Raw genomic sequence first — 19,668 nt, 5'->3', positions numbered from 1 at the left:
GATATCGAAAAAACTTATTATGGAGTTTGCTTGAAATGTGGAAAAGGCTATCTATCCATTTGGGTAAGAAACTGCTCTTGTCTGGACTGCTTACAATATGTTATATAAACTGGATGTGCAAGACCCATAGGAAAGTGACCACTGAACTTTGCCAAAGCAAGGTGGAATTGGCCTTAAACTTCCTCCTTTGCAGAAGAAACTGCCATACATTCTGCAGTACTAAGAGGAAAATGACCGACAAACCTTGCCATTAGGCAGAATAGTCCTTCAAATTTCCTGCTTCACTGAAAGGTATTCCAGAGACTCTAGGCCTGTAGGCTGAAGATAGATGCCCAACATTATAGAGGAACCTTGGTTGATTGTTCAGGCAGCCAGATATCTGTCATTTCTAGAATTTTGGAAGTTGCTTCCAATGCACTTCCTGTTTACTCAGATAATTTTATATGCTTCTGAGTCTTTGATGTAGTTGAAGACTATGTAGTTATAATTTTACTTAGTTATGAGAAAAGATAAATTAGATATGAAACTTTAGACTCACAAAAGTAGGATAGATGATATTTTCTTTAATTTTACCAAATACAAATAGACTAGATATTGTAACTATAATTCTTCCTTGATAACTCTTATGTTATATGTAATTTTAGTATGTTAAAATGAAAACCTTTCTTTTTGATTAGACAGAAAAGGTGAAGTGCTGTGGGATGGTCTTTCTGTATGCTGTGAATATGTATTGCTATCATTGGTTAATAAAGAAGCTGCTCTGGCCTATGGCAAGACATTTTATAGCCAGGCAGGAAATCCAACCAAAGGTATAGGCAGAAGGAAGGCAGAGTCAGGAGAGACACTGAGTGCTGATAGGGGAGCAAGATATAATGGAACACAGGGATAGCCACGAGACACATGGTGATACATAGATTAATAGAAATGGGTGAATTTAAGATAAGAGCTAGTTAACTGTTACTCTGAGCCATACACTGAACAGTTTGTAATTAATATAAACCTGTGTGTGTTTACTTGGGATCAAGTGGCTGCAGGACCCAGGAAAACTTCTGAGTACAACAGCCTTAGGAATTTATCATAGAAAAATCCATTCTAATCCAAAATATCTTGGAGATTTTTCATTGTATCTTTATCCAAAAAGAAAGATAACATAAACAGAAGGCTTAGTAAGACTAAGTTTTAAGAGTATTGTCTTAGCTGTTTTATACCACATGGTCATATTAAGATGGTGGTAAATTACATGGCATATATTTCTGAACCTTAGTAAAGATGGCTAGCAGGCACATGGTTTTTTTGTTTGTTTTTTTGTTTTTTTTGGTTTTTTTTTTATCCTGATTAGGCATAGCTAAGATGAAGACAAGCCATATTTTTTAAAAAACGAGTGGAATCATACATATATATTCATTATAGTAAGTTAAAATTACCTATATATTGATTTAATTTTCAGCCTTTTGTTACAAGTTTTACGCTAAATTTTTGTTACAGATATTTTAACTATATCCAATGAACTTGTAAATTTTGAGATAAAGAGTCTATAGGACAGAGAGATAACTCTCTCCTATATGTGCTAATTTATACATGAGGTCAGTTAATATTGCACCTTAATCTTTTTAGGATACCCATTTTGGGTGAAGATGTATAAACTAGAGATCCAACACTACTCATTATGACTATAAGACTGATTCTTCTTAGTTCATCCAATAAACAATCATCTACATTTAAAGAGACAGCAAAGTCAGTTAAAAATTTTAATCACTGAGAAACATCTAATTAAACTGATTGATTGTAGCAAGCTTAGTCTTTTTAGCTATATCACTTGGAATGGGTACAATCTTTGAGAAATATGTGGTATTTAAATAAGAATATATGTTTCGCCGGGCGGTGGTGGCACACGCCTTTAATCCCAGCACTCGGGAGGCAGAGCCAGGCGGATCTCTGTGAGTTTGAGGCCAGCCTGGGCTACCAAGTTAGTTCCAGGAAAGGCGCAAAGCTACACAGAGAAACCCTGTCTCGGAAAAAAAAAAAAAAAAAGAATATATGTTTCTTGTCCCTTTAATGGGTCATCTATAAAAAGCATTAAAAGCAGTATCTTTTAGATTAAAAAATCCCAAATCTATTGAGTTTTTAGACATTATTTTAGGCAATACCCATGGGGCATGTTCAAAATCTTAAGAGGGAAAATTTTGGATGAGTTTTTATGGAATCCCAGTAACATGTTAATGTAACCCCTTCAATTATTATCAGTGTATAACAAATAAAAGACCTTGATTTTTTTTTTCTAGCAGCACAATGATTTTCTTAGGCTATTTATCTTTAAGGGTTTATTTTGAATTACCTCTTTGGTAACTGTATTACTTAATAAGTTAATAGCCTGTACTGTTTTAAATGGTACATTTGTTGTAGAATTTAACTGAGAACGTTCAGAAAGCAACTTAAAGAACAGAGACAAATCTCTAGTAGTACTAAACAGATAAGAGCATTCCTAATAATAAGACTCAATTTAAAATTTTTGCTTTTACCATGAAAGTTAAGTACTTACTTAAGCATTAATTAGATGATCAGGAAAAGATAATATACTCCATATATTATATGAATAATACCTTTAGAAATTCAAACAGCATTCATTGGCTTAGTGCTTTGTACCCTGATTGCAATTATTTCTATACTATAGGCTTTGTTGTTTTTTTTTTTTCTCCCATGAAGGGACTATTGAAAATTAGTTATTCCCACTATGAGTGAAAAATAAAACATTCCCCATAAAAGGACCTTTAACTTTGAGTTATTTCAGTTATGAGAAAAATTAAACATTTAAACAAAAATCAATCAAATAAATACATTAAGTTCTGAGGCAGGCAAGCTAGCTCATGTTGTGGTGTTGGAGTTCCGTGGGTCATTCCTTGGAACTCACTGTGCTCCATCAAACCTTGGCAGTCATAAAAGCTGGAAGTTCAAGGGCTTTGAGTTCTAGCAAGATCACTCAATGAGTGTTATTGGAAAGCCTGTGCATCTGGAGTCTACTGTGGCACATCCTACTAAGACCTTCCCATATCTGTGGCTGAAAAATTCCATCTCTCCCTTTTTGTCTGAGTAGCTGCAAACGATACATTATCGTACTCCAACTTGTAAAATAATTAACATGGACTTTATCTCTCTTTTCATAGGATATGCATATAAAGTTGTAGAGCTTTTGCTTTGAATATTTGTTCCTTTGGATCTAAAACAAATATTTTTATAATTGAACAATATGATCACTTATGATCACTACCCCTTGGGTGCGAGATCCGGATTTCCTAAACCCCTAATTTCTTTTTAAAGAAAACTTTTCTTACCTTCTCTGAGGGTTGTGTGTCCCACATTGTGCCAGCTGTGGTGATTCCCCTGCAGGCTTTACACCAGGATGGAAAAACTGATCAACAAAGAAACAAGAATGAAATTTGGCTCAGCCCAGTTTTATTATAACTGGTGCTGGAACAGGACTTCTATAGTCTGATGCAGATCATTTTGCTTTAATCATATTTAAGCACAGCACAATTTTTGAAAAAAATATTCAGATAACAATAGTCAATTAACTCAGTCCCAAGTGCACAAAAATTTAAGACCTGTTTACATTGAGATTCCTTATAAAGTACAACTGGCCTATGGCTGTTAGGATTGGCCTGACCTAAGATAACATAGAAGTTACTCAGGCTACTGTAAAGCACTAGTGGCCTCACTCATAACAGTGGGTTTTATGGTCTAAAAGCAATGCTGAAGATTTAGGGGAAAGGTCTTGGATAAGTAAAAACATATTCTGGGAGGTAAGGCAGAGCCTGTCTCATCAGACAGCAAAGGATCACCGGGTTGCAAAACAACATCATTCCTAGTGTTCTAGGAAGAGCAGCTTCGCACCTCATTCTGTTGAAGAGGCAAGCTGTGTGTCAAGCTTTCCTGGCTTCTCCAGTGCACAAGGCCCAGTGCTCTACATAAGTTGTATGCACATTATATTACAAATAAAGTGCTTTTTTGGTTTTTCAAGACAAGGTTTCTTTGTGTGAGAGCCATAGATGTCCTGGAGCTCACTTTGAAGATCCAGTTAGGCTTGAACTAAGAGATCCACGTGCTTCTGCCTCCTGGGTGCTGGAATTAAAAGCATGCACAAATATGCCTAGCAATAAAGTGCCCATTTTTTCTTTATTTCTTATCTTTCCAGACAGTGTCTCTTTACACAGCCCTCCCTTTGCTGTAACTCACTATGTAGACCATGCTATCTTTGGCTGCCTCTGCCTTCAGAGTGCACCATGCCCAGCCTTTGTGTTCTTCCACAGGATTCCCTTTCAAACTACTTTACATATGCATGAGATGTGTGTGAATGAGTCTCATGTGTCATCCAATACAGTCAAATTCTCAAAGGACAAGGAACCTTGTCATGATGCATTCTCTGTCTTGCGTGTCTTCTATTGTCAGGTGTTAGGTTTCAGAAACTCAGTAGTGTATAATATTGTTATGACAATCTGACATTTCCTTTATGCCCTTGAGTTTTGAGTGATTTTCAGTTAGAAGTGGGCCTCAAGATATCCATGGTAAAAATGCTCCATAAATTTTGGTCTTTTTAAACTATATGACTGGTAAGAAATCATTTCCAGAATCCTCTTATTTTTTTTAAAGATTTATTTATTTATTACATATACAGTGTTCTGTCTGCACAAGAGGGCACCAGACCTCATTATAGATAGTTGTGAGCCACCATGTGGTTGCTGGGAATTGAACTCGGGACCTCTGGAAGAGCAGCCAGTGCTGTTAACCTCTGAGCCATCTCTCCAGCCCAAAATGGGACTTTTTGTTTTGTTTTGTTTTTTTGAGACAGGGTTTCTCTGTGTAGTTTTGCGCCTTTCCTGGAACTCACTTGGTAGACCAGGCTGGCCTCGAACTCACAGAGATCCGCCTGGCTCTGCCTCCCGAGTACTGGGATGAAAGGCGTTCACCACCTCTTTTTTTTTTTTTTTTTTTAAATCTTTATCTACTGAGCACAGTTCTACGTTAGTGAATCTAGGTGCATTCTGAAGAATGTCTTTCCCATATGCCTTTCTCACACTTCTGACCCAGGCTCGCTTTCCGTGGAGTAGAACAAAAAACACTGGACTGTGAATTGAGAGGAGACAGTAACAAAGAATCCAGAAATGTTGGCAGCATTGAGGCAACGGTAATTAGGGGTTAAAGTGACACTGTAAACCAGACATGAAATCAGTTTTGTGACATTCTGCTTCATTTGAAATGATTCTGGAGAGTTCTATTGAGAATTGTTGTAGAAGACATACTCTGTAAGAGTTAATACTAGGAGGAAATATCCTTTTGACTGCATAGGAATGAGGCTGTCATTATTCCATTCATATCACTGGCCATGTCTTCATACCAATGTTGACTGGTTGCCATTACTATCTGTTGAATTTAGTATAAACTTTGAAAATTTGCTGCATTCAAGTTTTTTCCACGTGTCAGATTTTTTTTGGGCACATTTTTATTTTATTACAGATTCTGTCTCTTTTAGAATTAAATTTCCATATCCTAAAACAGTGCCTGCAGGATTTTGGGAAGAATTGCAGTGTGTCTCCATAGAGTGTTAAACCACAACTACCTTGTCTTCCATTTGATACCTGCTGTTCCTTTCATGGCATTATGATAATGTATTTTCATGTCATGTATGGGTTTGATCTTACTCTCAGGGTTTCTAAGTGCTTTGTGTTTTTTCACATCTTTATATCATTTGCAGATTATTTTGGCTGTTTCTTCACAAAATACATGGAGGACTTTCATAGGAATTGTTTCACATATTTACAGAACTCAAACTTCCTCTTACATTGTCTTCTCTGAATGAATATATGCTAGCAATGTGTCAGTATTCCATAAGTATGGGACAACTTTTCAGCTTGCAGTTCATCTTCCATTCCCTTTGACAACAAAACCTTTCATTTTAGAAGTCTTCTGCTTTCTTCTTTTCTTTCCTTACACAAATAGTTTTTGTTTACAGTCTCATTTTAATAATAAACCAAACATTAAAACATTGTAAGGCCATTCTAATTACTTTGCTCCCACATTGGCATTCGTCAACTCCCCATCCTCCAGCTTCTACAATCTTCTGTTGTCTCTTCTGTAATGTCCTCTGTGGTTTGAATGCACTGATGTGATATTCTCATTACAGGCTGTGTAGTCAGCAGTTACTTGTTATCTATTTCGGACTAATAAAGACTCTCTGAAATAGTCTTGTACGTTGTTAACAAGTTCCTCTGACTTTGGGTGAAAGCTCTAGGCTGTGCTGTGAAGAGAACCATGTGAAGAGAGTTTGAGTAATTTATATATAACAAAATATCAGGAATGACTTCCCTCCTAGAGGAAGAAATTCATAGAATTTTATCCAGATTTCAAGTGGCATGCCTGTGTTTACTGTGTTTACTAGCTGCACATCCAACCAGAAAACCTGTTATCCATAAAATAGTCTTGGCACTGTTACAGCAGTACATATACCTTGCCTGGAAGGTTTGTATTGTAGTATGCAGGGTCAGCATTTGATAAAACCATTCATGATTCTTCTGTCTCAGCAGTCTGCAGAGCCATATTTCAAGTTTGAATGCCATGCTAGTGAGTCCATTGTACTTTGAGAAAATGGAGTGCTCTGCTGATTTCTCAGCATCTTTTTGTTCATAGGTAAAAAACAAATGATATTGTATGGGAATTTTATATGTTCTCTATATAGTCATCATGGGATATTTATATTTTCTTTCATTTTTTTTAAATGTTCTTATTGGGGTGCCTTAGATGCCATGGAACATGCTATGTAGACCAAGCTGGCTTCACCTTACAGAGCCTGTTTCTACCTCTTGAGTTCTGGAACTAAACACATATATGACCATCACTGGCATATGTATATGTTTTGAATTGTGTATAACTATCTTTTTGACATTCCTGAATATGTCCCTTAAAAAGCATCTTTTTTTTGAACTCTGGGCATTAGCTGATGCATTTTGTCAAGTTACTGTAGAGACAGTTGACACCATTGCCTTTCTTCTGATTAGCATGACACTATTCCCCTTTTTTAATTATGCGGAATGTTAACTTTAGGATTTCTTCACATTATCTTTATTATGCTGAAGCATATTCCTTCTGTTTTCCCTTTAGAGCTTTTATACTGGATAATGTGTTATTTTCCCACAGGATTTTGATGAATCTATTGGCATGGTCATGTTTCTTCTTTCATTGAGCCTAGATATTTAATGACATATATTGAATTGTCTTTATGTGTTGTAACAAGTTTGCATCTATTGCATTAAATCATCTTGAATTGTGTTTCTGTGTAACATAGACAACATCTCTGAGTCTAGACATTTTCATCCTCAAACCTGGTTTGTGACTTTCCTTTACACGGATAATTTCTCTTGTGTTATTCTATGAATAGTTTGCTCTAATTATGATCTTCCATGATGCTTTAGTAGATGACATATGTATTTTCATAACTTTCTTTTTTCTTTAAAAAATTTTAAATTCATTTTACATACCAAACACAGATATCCCTCTCATTCCTGTCCTGCATCCCCCTGCCTTCTCTCTGCCTGACTCACCCCTATCCCCTCCTCCAAAAGTGTAAGGCCTTCCATGGGGAGTCAGCGAAGCCTGGTACATTCAGTTGAGACAGGACCACGCCTCTTCCCCACTGCATATTCTGTTTCTTACACAATCTGATTCAGTTATTATTAGGTTCAATGTATTTTTCATTTCCTCTTTAATTTCAGTTTGAGATTTCTTTGGTGTTTCTAACTTGTTATTGAATCCAATTTTCATATCCTACATTGTCCTCATCTCCAACAATCATTTGCTAATTTTTTTTTGCCTAGGTATCATTTTGTTCCTGTTCCTTTGAATTGATTTAGATGCTACAAATGCTTTGATATCCATTAACATGACTCTGGCTTTTGAGTTCCATATTGTTCAGTTGGAACATCCAGCTGCCCCTGCATGATCAGGAAAGCCCCATTTCTTTCTCTTTCCACACTCCACCCACTCATAGTGTCACCAAACAAAGGAAATGGACCAAAAAGCCCATTTATGTATTCTTGGTGGCTACTGCAATTACCTCCCTTGAAGTTGCCAGCTGCCCAAGTCCCTGCCTAAAGTGCTCAGCCTTTGACCATACTTGGGCAAAAACCCAGTTTGTGGCTAACACATTGTCATTGTCACTACTCACGTACAACCTATAAAGTCTCCCTGCTTTTGTTAGTGAGCATGGTTCTTCATGCTTTGATCTCTGGGACTAGAGAACCCACCTGGGGGTTGCTTTGCTCAAATAAACCTGTTATGCTTTTTCAGTAATGCTTGCTCATGCTTACTGTGTCAGCATAGAAACCTATTATTGGGTGCAGAAAATTGTACATATCTTGGGTATCATTTAAATTGCTTTCCTTAGGAGATATTGCTATGGTTTGTCCTTTGAGTCAAGGGTGTTTTGTCTTAGTTTTAATACTCTAATGGTTTTGGAATGGAACCTAGCAGGAGCTAGTCATGGTGGCACATTAATCCCAGTACAAAGGAGGCAGAGGCAGGTATATCTCTCTGTGTTTAAGGACAGACATTTACAAAGTAAATTCTAGGATTGCCTGGGCTATATAGAGAGAATTTGCCTCAAAAATAGAAACCATGGGATATAGTGATGTTTTATCAGTTAAGAGCACTGGCTGCTCTTCCAGAGGACCCAGGTTTGATTCCCAGTACCAACATGGAAGATCACAACTGTTTGTAACTCCAGTCTTGGGGGATATGACACTGTTTTCTTGCCTCTGTGGATACCAAGAACACGTGGTGCACAGACATGTGCAGGCAAAGCATCCATACACATACAACCATCATCATCATCATCCATCAGGCAAAGAGGCCTTCATCCATGAAGGAAATGAGAACTCTCTCAAGATGGTTGGAGTCCTCAGATGGTTAGGGACCATTCCATAACTACCTGTATCCTGTCTTAGTTTCATCCGCTCTGATGTGGCGACAATGGATAAAAGTTAATATAGAATCATTTGGAAATAACACAGCACCAGTTTATTTCAGATCAAACCAACCAATTGTTTTACATATCAACAAACTCCAATCCTGGAATTAAAAACAATTTTCCAAAGAATATTTTCATATTTAGTCCAATATAAGTATTCCCTTCCAATGAAATACATGTCAAATCCATGTATTAGTTTGGTTTTGCTCACTATAGGGCACCATCCTGTCTAATGTCTTGAAATCTTGTGACTTAATATTTTTAGTATCAGTCTATCCTAGTGCTTTGGAGGTGGGCAAAAGACTACTCTTTATTTTCTTGACTAATTAAATATGATTTTTCAGCATGCAATTGGGAAATTCTTGGCTGTGCGTGATCAAGCATGTGCTGTCACATTCATAAATTGTCACTATAAAGTTTCTCACATGCTTGCTAAAGTTGTACAGTTTGGCTTGAGGATGACTATTTTGAATGTGAGTAAAAGGTAAGTCTTTTTTTTTTTTTTTCCTTTTTTCCTGAGACAGGATTTCTCTGTGTAGCACTGGCTGTCCTGGAATTCACTCTGTGGACCAGGCTGACCTTATAAACACAGAGGTCGGTCTGCCTCTGCCTCTCCAGTGCTAGGTTTAAAGGCGTGGCTACTACTGCTCCCTGGCTATAAAAGGTGAGTCTTGATTGAAGAATTTTCTCGGGTTTTTTCTTCAGGATCAACATTCTATCATGTCTACAATTTAAGCACTAGATAAAAGATTTGACAAATAGACACAACGATCGCATTATGGTGTAGAATTACATGATTTCTTTCAATCATGAATTTTTATGATGCACAGTAATATTGAAGGAGTATTTAAGGGTCTGGTCACATTCTTCAGGTTTCTACATTTGAAATACATCTTTGCTTTTTACCTTTTTTTTTTTTAAGGTTTATTTATTTATTATGTATACAGCATGTATGACTGCAGGCCAGAAGAGGGCACCAGATCTCATTACAGATGGTTGTGAGCCACCATGTGGTTGCTGGGAATTGAACTCAGGACCTCTGGAAGAGCAGTCAATGCTCTTAACCTCTGAGCCATCTCTCCAGCCCTACTTTTTACCTTTAACTAGAAAATATTTATTGCTATTGTTAAATTTTATTTTGAAATTATAATATTATATAATTTCCTCCCTCACATATATGTGCCCCTATTTGCTCTCTTCCTTCCTTCCTTCCTTCCTTCCTTCCTTCCTTCCTTCCTTCCTTCCTTCCTTTCCTTCTTTCCTTGTTTTTGCCATAGTAACAAAAAGTGTAACCACAGTGCATGATGTCAACTCTACAAACATTAGCACATGAAATCAAATGGTCCATGAGATTATTCTATTATAATATTTGGGCTAGTATAAAGTACATACAAAATAAGCATTATTCCCAGTTGATTATCCAATTCTTCCCTAAATGTATGCACAACACACAAATAACAATTTCAGAAATTTCACAGATGTTGTCATTAGTGAAGAACTGAAAATAAAATGAGAGCATTCCCCCCAAAATCAAATACCCATATAACCATGAAATGAAGTGAGTATAGACTCACTCAAGTGTAAAATAAAAATTTTCTATGAATAAATTGAATAGATTAAATTATGTGAGAATTCTTTTTTTTTTTTTTTTTTTTTTTTTTTTGAGACAGGGTTTCTCTGTGTAGCTTTGCGCCTTTCCTGGAACTCACTTGGTAGACCAGGCTGGCCTCGAACTCACAGAGATCCGCCTGGCTCTGCCTCCCGAGTACTGGGATTAAAGGCGTGCGCCACCACCGCCCGGCTATGTGAGAATTCTAGTTATGCTACATTGCTTTGCAAGTGTTACTTTGTTTATATCAGTGGCTCAAAAGGGGCTGGGGAGAGAACTCAGCAGTTAAGAACACTTTCTACTCTTCCAGAGGACCTGGTTTCAATTCCCAGCACCCACATAGCTGCTCACAACTCCAGTTCCAGAAGTATGATGCTCCATGGGCAGTGGCACATACATGAAGCATGGACAAACATGCAGGAAAATAAAGAACCCATGCAGAAATTAAAAATAAATAAATCTTATAAAACAGAATGGCTCAAGAGACAAATCAAACTATTGGGTCCAAATATAGTAATTTTATTATTTATGTTAGTTTTGTTTTGTTTAGTAATTAGGCTATTCTCTAACAGAAATTTATGTTACATATAGAAGTATATATTATTCTTTTTTCATATATCTGAAAATATAAAGAAGCAATATTAAATGTTTATCTGTGCCATTGAAAAGAAATGGAGATGTGAACCTATTAATAAAAGCCCATTTTCAGAACCTTCACCTATAAAATAAGGAAAGACTTCCTTCCATACAGAGATAAAAAAGAATGTAATTGACAGGGGTTTTCAGTTTCTCCATGAAATGTGGTGTCTTATGTACATCACTCAGTCCATGCCCTCAAGAAAATTAGTACTTAAAGATTCAACATAATGCTACATAAAGAGTCCTGCCAAGCTGGAGCTAAGGGGTAGGACAACTCCATCGCCCCCCTCAAAGGGAAAAAAAACCACTTACTAGTCTCTCTAATTTGGTAAATTACACCTGAGTATCCTAACCAAGTGAATGGTAAGAGCAGCAATTCTTCTGAGACAAATAGATTCCAGATGTCAGCAAATACGTGGGCACATCATTACTTTCATGACATTAAAGGTCAAAAAGAGAAACAAAGAAACTGTGACCTGAATCTACTTACAAAAATAACTGTTTTGTGGCATGATCAAGCCACACATGCCTGTCAATTTCTGTGCTCCCTAGAAAGCTTAAGTAGTCAGTACTAGGAGGCAAGAGAGTAGGTCTTTTCTAACTCTACCTTTCCACAAATTTCTCAATGATTCCAGTCCAGAGTTATATGTGATTAAACAGCACAGTTTCTGGGCACCTGACCCTCTACTTGAACCTACATGTCACATGAGGCCTCACTCATAAAGACACAGATCCATTCTTTACAGTAATTGGGTATTGGCATATTTATTTATCATTGGCCACAGTGTTAATCTTTTCTGAATTATAGGTGTTAAGTTGGGGGGGCTGGAGAGATGGCTCAGTGGTTAAGAGCACTAGCTGCTCTTCCAGAGGTCCTGAGTTCAATTCCCAGCACCTACATGGTGGCTCACAACCATCTATAGTGGGATCTGATGCCCTCTTCAGGCATAAAGGTGTACATGCAGATAGAGCATTCTTATACATAAAATAAATAAATCTGAAAAAAAAAAAAGGTCTTAAGTTCATGGAGAACATTTGCCCTCACCAAAGAATCAGGGGAAGACAGAATGGAGACAAGGCTGTGGTACACAAGAGACATGGATTTAAAGGGTAAATTTTGGTTATCAGAAAAAGAAAAGGAAGTCTTTTCAGAAAACAAACACTTTAGATTAAAAACTTGTTTTATATTTTCAATTTATTTATTTTCATATGTGTAACTGTTTTGCTTGCATATGTGCACTATGTGCACACTTAGTGCCTTGCAAAGACAGAAGAGGTCAGTAATCCCCCTGAAACTGGGATTGTGGATGGTTAAAAGCCACCACATGGGACTTCTGTGATAGCATCGTGTTCTTTACTGCTGAGTCATCTCTCCAGCCCCCATGTAATGTTTTTAAAAACAGAAGTAAAAGTTTGCATAGTCTTAATATATGACATTCCAAGAAAAAAAATAGACATCACACCGATCTCAAATGTGGTACCTGTGTTACAAATACACACATAGCACTCAATAGATTTATTAGAGGTCAATGAATTTCCTAACATAGGATTTTGTTCAAAAGATGAAGAGAAAATTCTAAAAATGATTTCCCAATTGTCAGTTATTGTGAGAACATGTAGACCCTTTAGGATGTAGTTTCACTCTGCATATCTATACTTAAACTTCAAATTAAAACTGTATTAAGGGGCTGGAGGGATGGCTCAGCACTTAAGAGCACTGACTGTTCTTCCAGACGTCCTGAGTTCAATTCCCAGCACCCATATGGTGGCTCACAACCATCTGTACTCTCTTCTGTGTACATAATAAATAAATAAATCTTTTAAAAAAACTGTTAAGTGTAAATATTTAAGTGGAACTTTAAGATGTGGGAAGCAGCCAACATATGCTTGAGTTTTTTCAAATTATCATAGGTCACAGGGGAAGGATGAGTAATCACTGCAAAGAAGAAACACAGAAGGAAAAAGTTAGTGACAAGTTGTATTATACTGTCATGTTGTATTATACTGTTATGGAGTATTCATCAGAGAGAATGCTTAGACATGGGTTTAAGCCAATAGAGAGTCTTCATTAGCCTGCTGGCAACCACACTGGGTATTTTTGATCCCAGAATAGCACGGAACCTTTCTCAGGGTAAACTTTTAAGCATAAAAACTATGTTCTGTGTTGACATACTTTAGTTAACAAGAACAGTTAGCTAGAAGCAGAACTACAGAAGCTAATAAATAAGATTAGTACATTTTGAAACTTTCCCAGAACTATATGGACTTTGATGGATTAGGACATTGTTTTAGTTTTGGAAGGTGGTGTTGTCTATGTGCTGAGTTTTACAGCCTGAATGGTACTTCTATCATCAAGTCAATTGTGCTAATGGCTGGGGGCCTACTAAAGTCTGGGGTCCTGTTACAATACTCAAAAATTTTTGATTAATTCTAGACTGTATTGTCTAGTAGGGGCTTTGTTGTCATGCTACCGAGTAACTCAGTTTTAAATGTTTTTGTATGTACATATGTGTGTGTATTTTGGGGAGCATCTATAGTCTAGATTTTCATAAGGCTTTTGAGAGAGATCTGTAGTGTTAGTTATTCCTGTCTGTATTGCCTTCTCTACATTGTCCTCCCATTCCACAACCGGATTCTACATTCCTGCTCTATGATTCCACTCTAAGCTATCATAGAGCTCCATGTTCTCTCTCCTCCATGTGTTCTGTCCCTAAGTATGTGACAGCTTCAGCAACAGGGTCTTGCCATTGAGTTGTAGAGGGTAATTATTTATGTACAATTTGTATTATTTCACATGATCATTTGCACACAGTACTGCCCTCTATTGTACTGTCTTCTCCCTGCTGCCCTTATCCTGGCCAGGAAAGGCCTGAGTATTTTCAGGTGTTGTTTGTCAGGTCACAAAGAAACACAGGACAAATGGCTGAAGTGCCTATTTAACACACCAAACCTCTTAAACCTCTCCAGTTCCTGAGATTTGTTTCCCTTCTCCCAGCTTCTCTTCTCATATAACCCAGCCATGCTGGCCATGCACCATCTTGTTTCTTGTCTTTGTCCTTCTTGTCTCATTGGTTCTTCTCCCTCTCTTGTTCTTCCCAACCCTCTCTCCTTTCATGACCTGGTCTCTTCTACAGGCCATTGTAGCTGGAGAGCTTCTCTCCAGGTCCCACTAAGCCCCCTGCAGTCCCACAACCCACGCATAAAATAAACACACAGACGCTTATATTATTTAAACTGCTTGGCCATTAGCTCAGGCCTATCATTGTCTAGCTCTTACTCTTATATTTAGCCCATTTTTATTAATCTATACTTTGCCAGGTGGCTCGTGGCTTATTGGTACCTTACATCTTGCTTGTCCTGGCGGTGGCTCCAGGCAGTCTCCCTCTCTGCCTTCCTGTTCCCTCCATTCTCCTCTCTGTTAGTCCTGCCTATACTTCCTGTCTGGCTACCGGCCAATCTGTGTTTATTTATACAGAGTGATATCCACAGCAGGCCATATTCAATCTGCCACTTTCTCTCTCTACTTTGGCTGAGTTCTTCCTCACATCTACAATAAAAATCTTTTCAACCATATCTAGGAGTGGCCATGTCCTCATTTTCATTCATTGTTTTTATTCTAACTTCCAGTGTGAGAAAAAGAATACACAACACTTCTATTTCTTGGCTTATTTTCAATGCAAAACTCCATCCTTTTTCTGAAATTGACAGCTTTCTAATTTTTTTATTTAAAAAAGATTTTTACTTATGTGTATGTCTATGTCTGCATGTATGTATATGCATGATTTTTAACCACTGGAGAAATGAGTTTGAAGTTATTTCAAATGTCCAGTGGCCATCAGCAGGAATACAAATGACAACAAACTTTGGCATGGATGTGAGGAAAAAGGAACTGTCATTGACATTAATGAGAGTATGAACTAGAGCAACCTTTGTGGAAATAAGATTAAAGGTTTTACAAAAATATATATAATAGAACTCTCATATGACCCAGGTATACCACTCCTGGGCATATACCCAAAGGACTTCATATCTTACTACAGAGATCTTGCTCATCCATGTCCCCTATCAATATGTTTACAGGACACCATGTACATGAACACTGCTGAACTGGTCTCTGGAATGTGCATGCACATTCCCACACATATACAAAAATATGCATACAAACATGCATCACATACAAAACACACACACACACACATACAGAGAAAAATGCTCCACGGCAATATTTTCTTTCAAGGAGTATTTTGTCTGCATGTATGATGATGCACCATATAAGTGCAGTGTCCATAGAGGTCAGAAAAGGGTTCAGATCCCATCAAACTGGAGTTTCAGATGGTTATGGGCACTGGGAATCAACTAGATTATCTGCAAGAGCAACCAGTGTTCTTAACGACTGAGCCTTCTCTCCAGTACTCCAGGCAACATTTACTTCTAAATTTTAGAAAATAAAATTTTCTCAAAAAGAGTAGCCAGTCATACTCCTGCCTGTAGGATTTCAAAACAGAGGGAAAGGCAAAATTCTCTGCTGTATTTTTAAGTGTGTTTTTGTTTTGAGGTGCTAGGGATTGAACCCAGGGATGTGCACATGTTCTACAAGTGATCTGCTTGGAGCAATGCATGTTCCCTCAGCTTTGGTAAAGCATCTCAGTGGTGCCTGAGTACTGGGATTAGGGTGTGTACAATCAAGGCTGACTAGTGAAATTTTAAATAGTGACATGAATGGCTTCACCTCGTATTATGTCTTTTTATAGAAGTCACAAAATGCAACATAAAAACATGTTTGAAAACAACGCAGAGACTGTTCTTATTCATTGCATCTCCAATTAATGTGAATGTGATCCAACAAAATTCAATAAATAGTATATGAACATTTCTGAAGCATGAATTAAACAACATATAGCCAATTGATCAATACAAATATTCAATAAGCATCACACTCAGGCAAAGGAAGACATTAAAACAGAACTAGAAAATTAAGCTGTTTCAATGTTAGAAATGGGTCTGAGTGTCTCAAAAAATGGCAAGATTAAAAAAAAATCTTACTTCTGTGGGAGCAAGCATAGCTGTGCCAAGTCCATCATGCAAACACAGTGAACAAGGGTCCCACTAGGACTTCATTCTTAAAGGAAAGGGGGCTAGTGTTTAACTGGTCAGAGCTCACCTCATACACTTGTAATGATGGCTAAGTTAAAATAGCACAACTGACAACCTGAACACAATTTAGAACACCAAACGAAACCCTTTTTGAACATTTTGACCTCAAAAGGGATGACCCTAGAGAAATTGCATTTCTATCAAGTGGCTTCTTTATGTTTTTTAAAACAGAATTGTGTCTTATTTAACCCTTTCACAGAAAAGACAGTACATTTTCTTTACATTTCCCACACTTATTTGTACATTTAAAAATATCTGGTGAATTCCAGGAGTGGTGGTGTATGTCTTAATCCCAGCCTTCTGGAGGCAGAGGCAGATGGATCTTCGTCAGTCAAGACCAGCCTGATCTACATAGTGAGCTCCAGGCCAGCCAGGGCTACTCAGTGAGACCCTGCCTGAGAAAAAAAATATCTGAGTGCTGGAGAGGTGGCTCAGTGATCTGCTCTTTCAAAGACCCAGGTTCTGTCCCCAACATGCACATGGTGGCTGACAACCATCTGTAAATTCAGTCCAGGGGATCTGTTGCCCTCTTCTGGTCACTGTTAGCACTGAATGCAGATAGTCCAAAGACATATCTAATAAACAAATCTTTTGAAAAAGCCAAGTGGGACAATCTGTGGTGATACACTTCCTTTATCACACCTATAAAAAGAAAAAGAGGTAGTTTTTGTTTCACTGGCTTTAACTAATGATGCCTCAGATCAGCTCAAGCCACCTTGGCCTGGGAAACCAGAGAGAGGATCCCAGAGCAATCTGAATTGCAAGACTACCTGTGTCAGTCAGCTCTGAGTTTGATTGAGGACCCTCTGCTGATTTGAATGAGAACGGCCCCCCGTAGGCTCATATATTTGAATGTTTGGTCCATAGTAGAGAAAACAGTTTTGGAAGGATAGGCGACATGGCCTTGCTCAAGAATATTTTTCACTGAGGGTGGGCTTTGGGGTTTCAAAACCCTGCATCATTCCCAGTTAGGTCTCTCTCTCTCTCTGTCTTGTGCTTATGGGTCAGATGTAAGATTTCAATGACTGCTCCAGCTTCATGCCTGACTGTGTGCTGCCATTTCCCCTGCCATGATGATCATAGACTCTAACCCTCTGGAAACATGAGTCCCCAAATTAAATACTTTCTCTTATAGTTGCGTTGGTCATAAAATCTTGTCATAGCAAATGAAAAGTAACTAAGACAGGCACTATAAGAAAGAATGAACATAAGAAAGAACATCTTTGTGCTTCCACCCACATGGGCACATGCACATGCAGACTATGCCCACACATACATACAATAAGAAACAATTCAAAAAGCCAGGATGGCTTGTCACCCTCTGTGATAGTTTGAATGTAATTGGCTCCCATAATCTCACAGAGAGTAGCATTATTAAGAGGTGTAGCTTTGTGGGAGAAATATTGAAGAAAGTGTTTCACTATGGGGGTGGGTTTTGAGGTTTCCTCTGCTCAGGATACTGCCCAGAGTGTCAGTCAACTTCCTGTTGCCTCCAAGATGTATGACTCTCAGCTTTTCCTCCAGCACCATGTCTGCCGTGCTCCCTGCCATGATGATAATGGACTGAGTCTCTGAAACTTTGCAAGCCACCCTAATTAAATGTTTTACTTTACAGGAGTTACTTTGGTCCTGGTGTCTCTTCATAACAATAAAAATGTAAATAAGACACCTTCCTGTTCATCTTTTCAGTGGACACAGGACTGTCTATGTCGGATGTTAGATACCCATTTTGGCATATGCAGAATCAGAGAGGCAAGATCTACCTCTCAAATTTGTCTTGGTGGTCCTAAACAACTGTGTGCTCTCAGTCAGTGTGCACCTCTTCTGACTACACCCTGTCCTTGCATTGTAAAGGCAAGGTAGCTAGAGCAATCTCATAGATATCATTATGCACCTGTGGGTGATATACTGTGTACCCTAATAAAGCTTTCCTGGGAATCAGAACAGAACAGCCACAAGATTAGACATAGAGGCCAGACAGTGGTGGTGCACACGCCTTTAATCCTATCACTCAGGAGGCAGAGATCTGTTTGGATCTCTTTGAGTTCAAGGCCATACTGGAAACAGAGCTAGGCATGGTGATACACACCTTTAATCCCAGCACTTGAGATCTCATATGTTTGCTTGGAAAAGACACTTGCCTTTAACCCCACAAGAATCTTCTGAAAAGATTCCTGTGGCATGGTGGGTAGTAACAAAGATGTGCACCATGGTCTTCGACATGGGTACTGTCAGACACTGAAGAATTGCTCATTCAATGCCTCACCAGAATGGATAACACTACAGAGTATTGACATGGCCCTTAGTGATGGCACTTACCATGAATACAATGATGTGTGTGTGGTGGCCTGTGTCATCCATGACATGCTTCTTCAACAAGTAGTTAATCAAAAATGGGAAAAGACCAGATTCTGACTGCTCAGAGAGACTTTGTCTTCCACCGGATGGTACATAGTATCACCAATGTTGTATTATTTAAGAATCTATCAGATGCTTAAATCAGAAAGCTAGGAAAATAGTTCCCAAATAGAAGAATTCCTGAACATTCTTATTTGATAGCCGGTAAATCTAGATGTGAGTATACATCTTTATGAAGAAGGCAGTGGAGTGCATGTTAGAATTTATCAATGAAGGTCAATGATTTCATTAGAGAAGTATTTAGCAATTTCACATCTGTTCTAATATTAGAAACATATTCAGTCTTTCCTTATGAATTCCTTCAGTGATACAAACTTGTTCTGTAATTGACAAAAATATCATGGGCACTGTACCTGCTTGTTTGCATTATTGTTCTCAACTAATTCTGGCCCACTGTAGATGCTGAGGACTTCACTGCCTTGGTGCTTGATGATGATCACACAGAAAATGATGTGGGATTTAGCTCAGTATCAGTAATCTGTGTGTGTGTGTGTGTGTGTGTGTGTGTGTGTTTCTCTATGTGACTATGTGTTTCTCTGTGTTATGTATATGTGTTTTGTTTGTGTTTGTCTATTTCTATGTCTATTTATGTATTATGTGTGTGTAGTATTGTGCATATGTGTTCTCTACATAAGTTTGTGTCCATGCAAAAATGCATTTATGTGTGTATTGTATATATGTTCAAGGGTTGTTGTCTGTGTGTGTCCCTGTATGTGTCTTTGTATTTGTGTATGTGCAACTGTCTATATGTCTGTGTGTAGTTATTTTTCAGTAATTATGTATCTGTACATATGAGTGTGTCTACATGTGTATGTCAGTGTGTATATGCCTGTGT

Source organism: Peromyscus eremicus, chromosome 1 (genome assembly GCF_949786415.1).
Source record: "Peromyscus eremicus chromosome 1, PerEre_H2_v1, whole genome shotgun sequence".
NCBI classification, from domain to species: Eukaryota; Metazoa; Chordata; class Mammalia; order Rodentia; family Cricetidae; genus Peromyscus; species Peromyscus eremicus.
The sequence above is the reverse complement of the archived record's forward strand: the minus strand, read 5'-3'. Positions refer to the sequence as shown.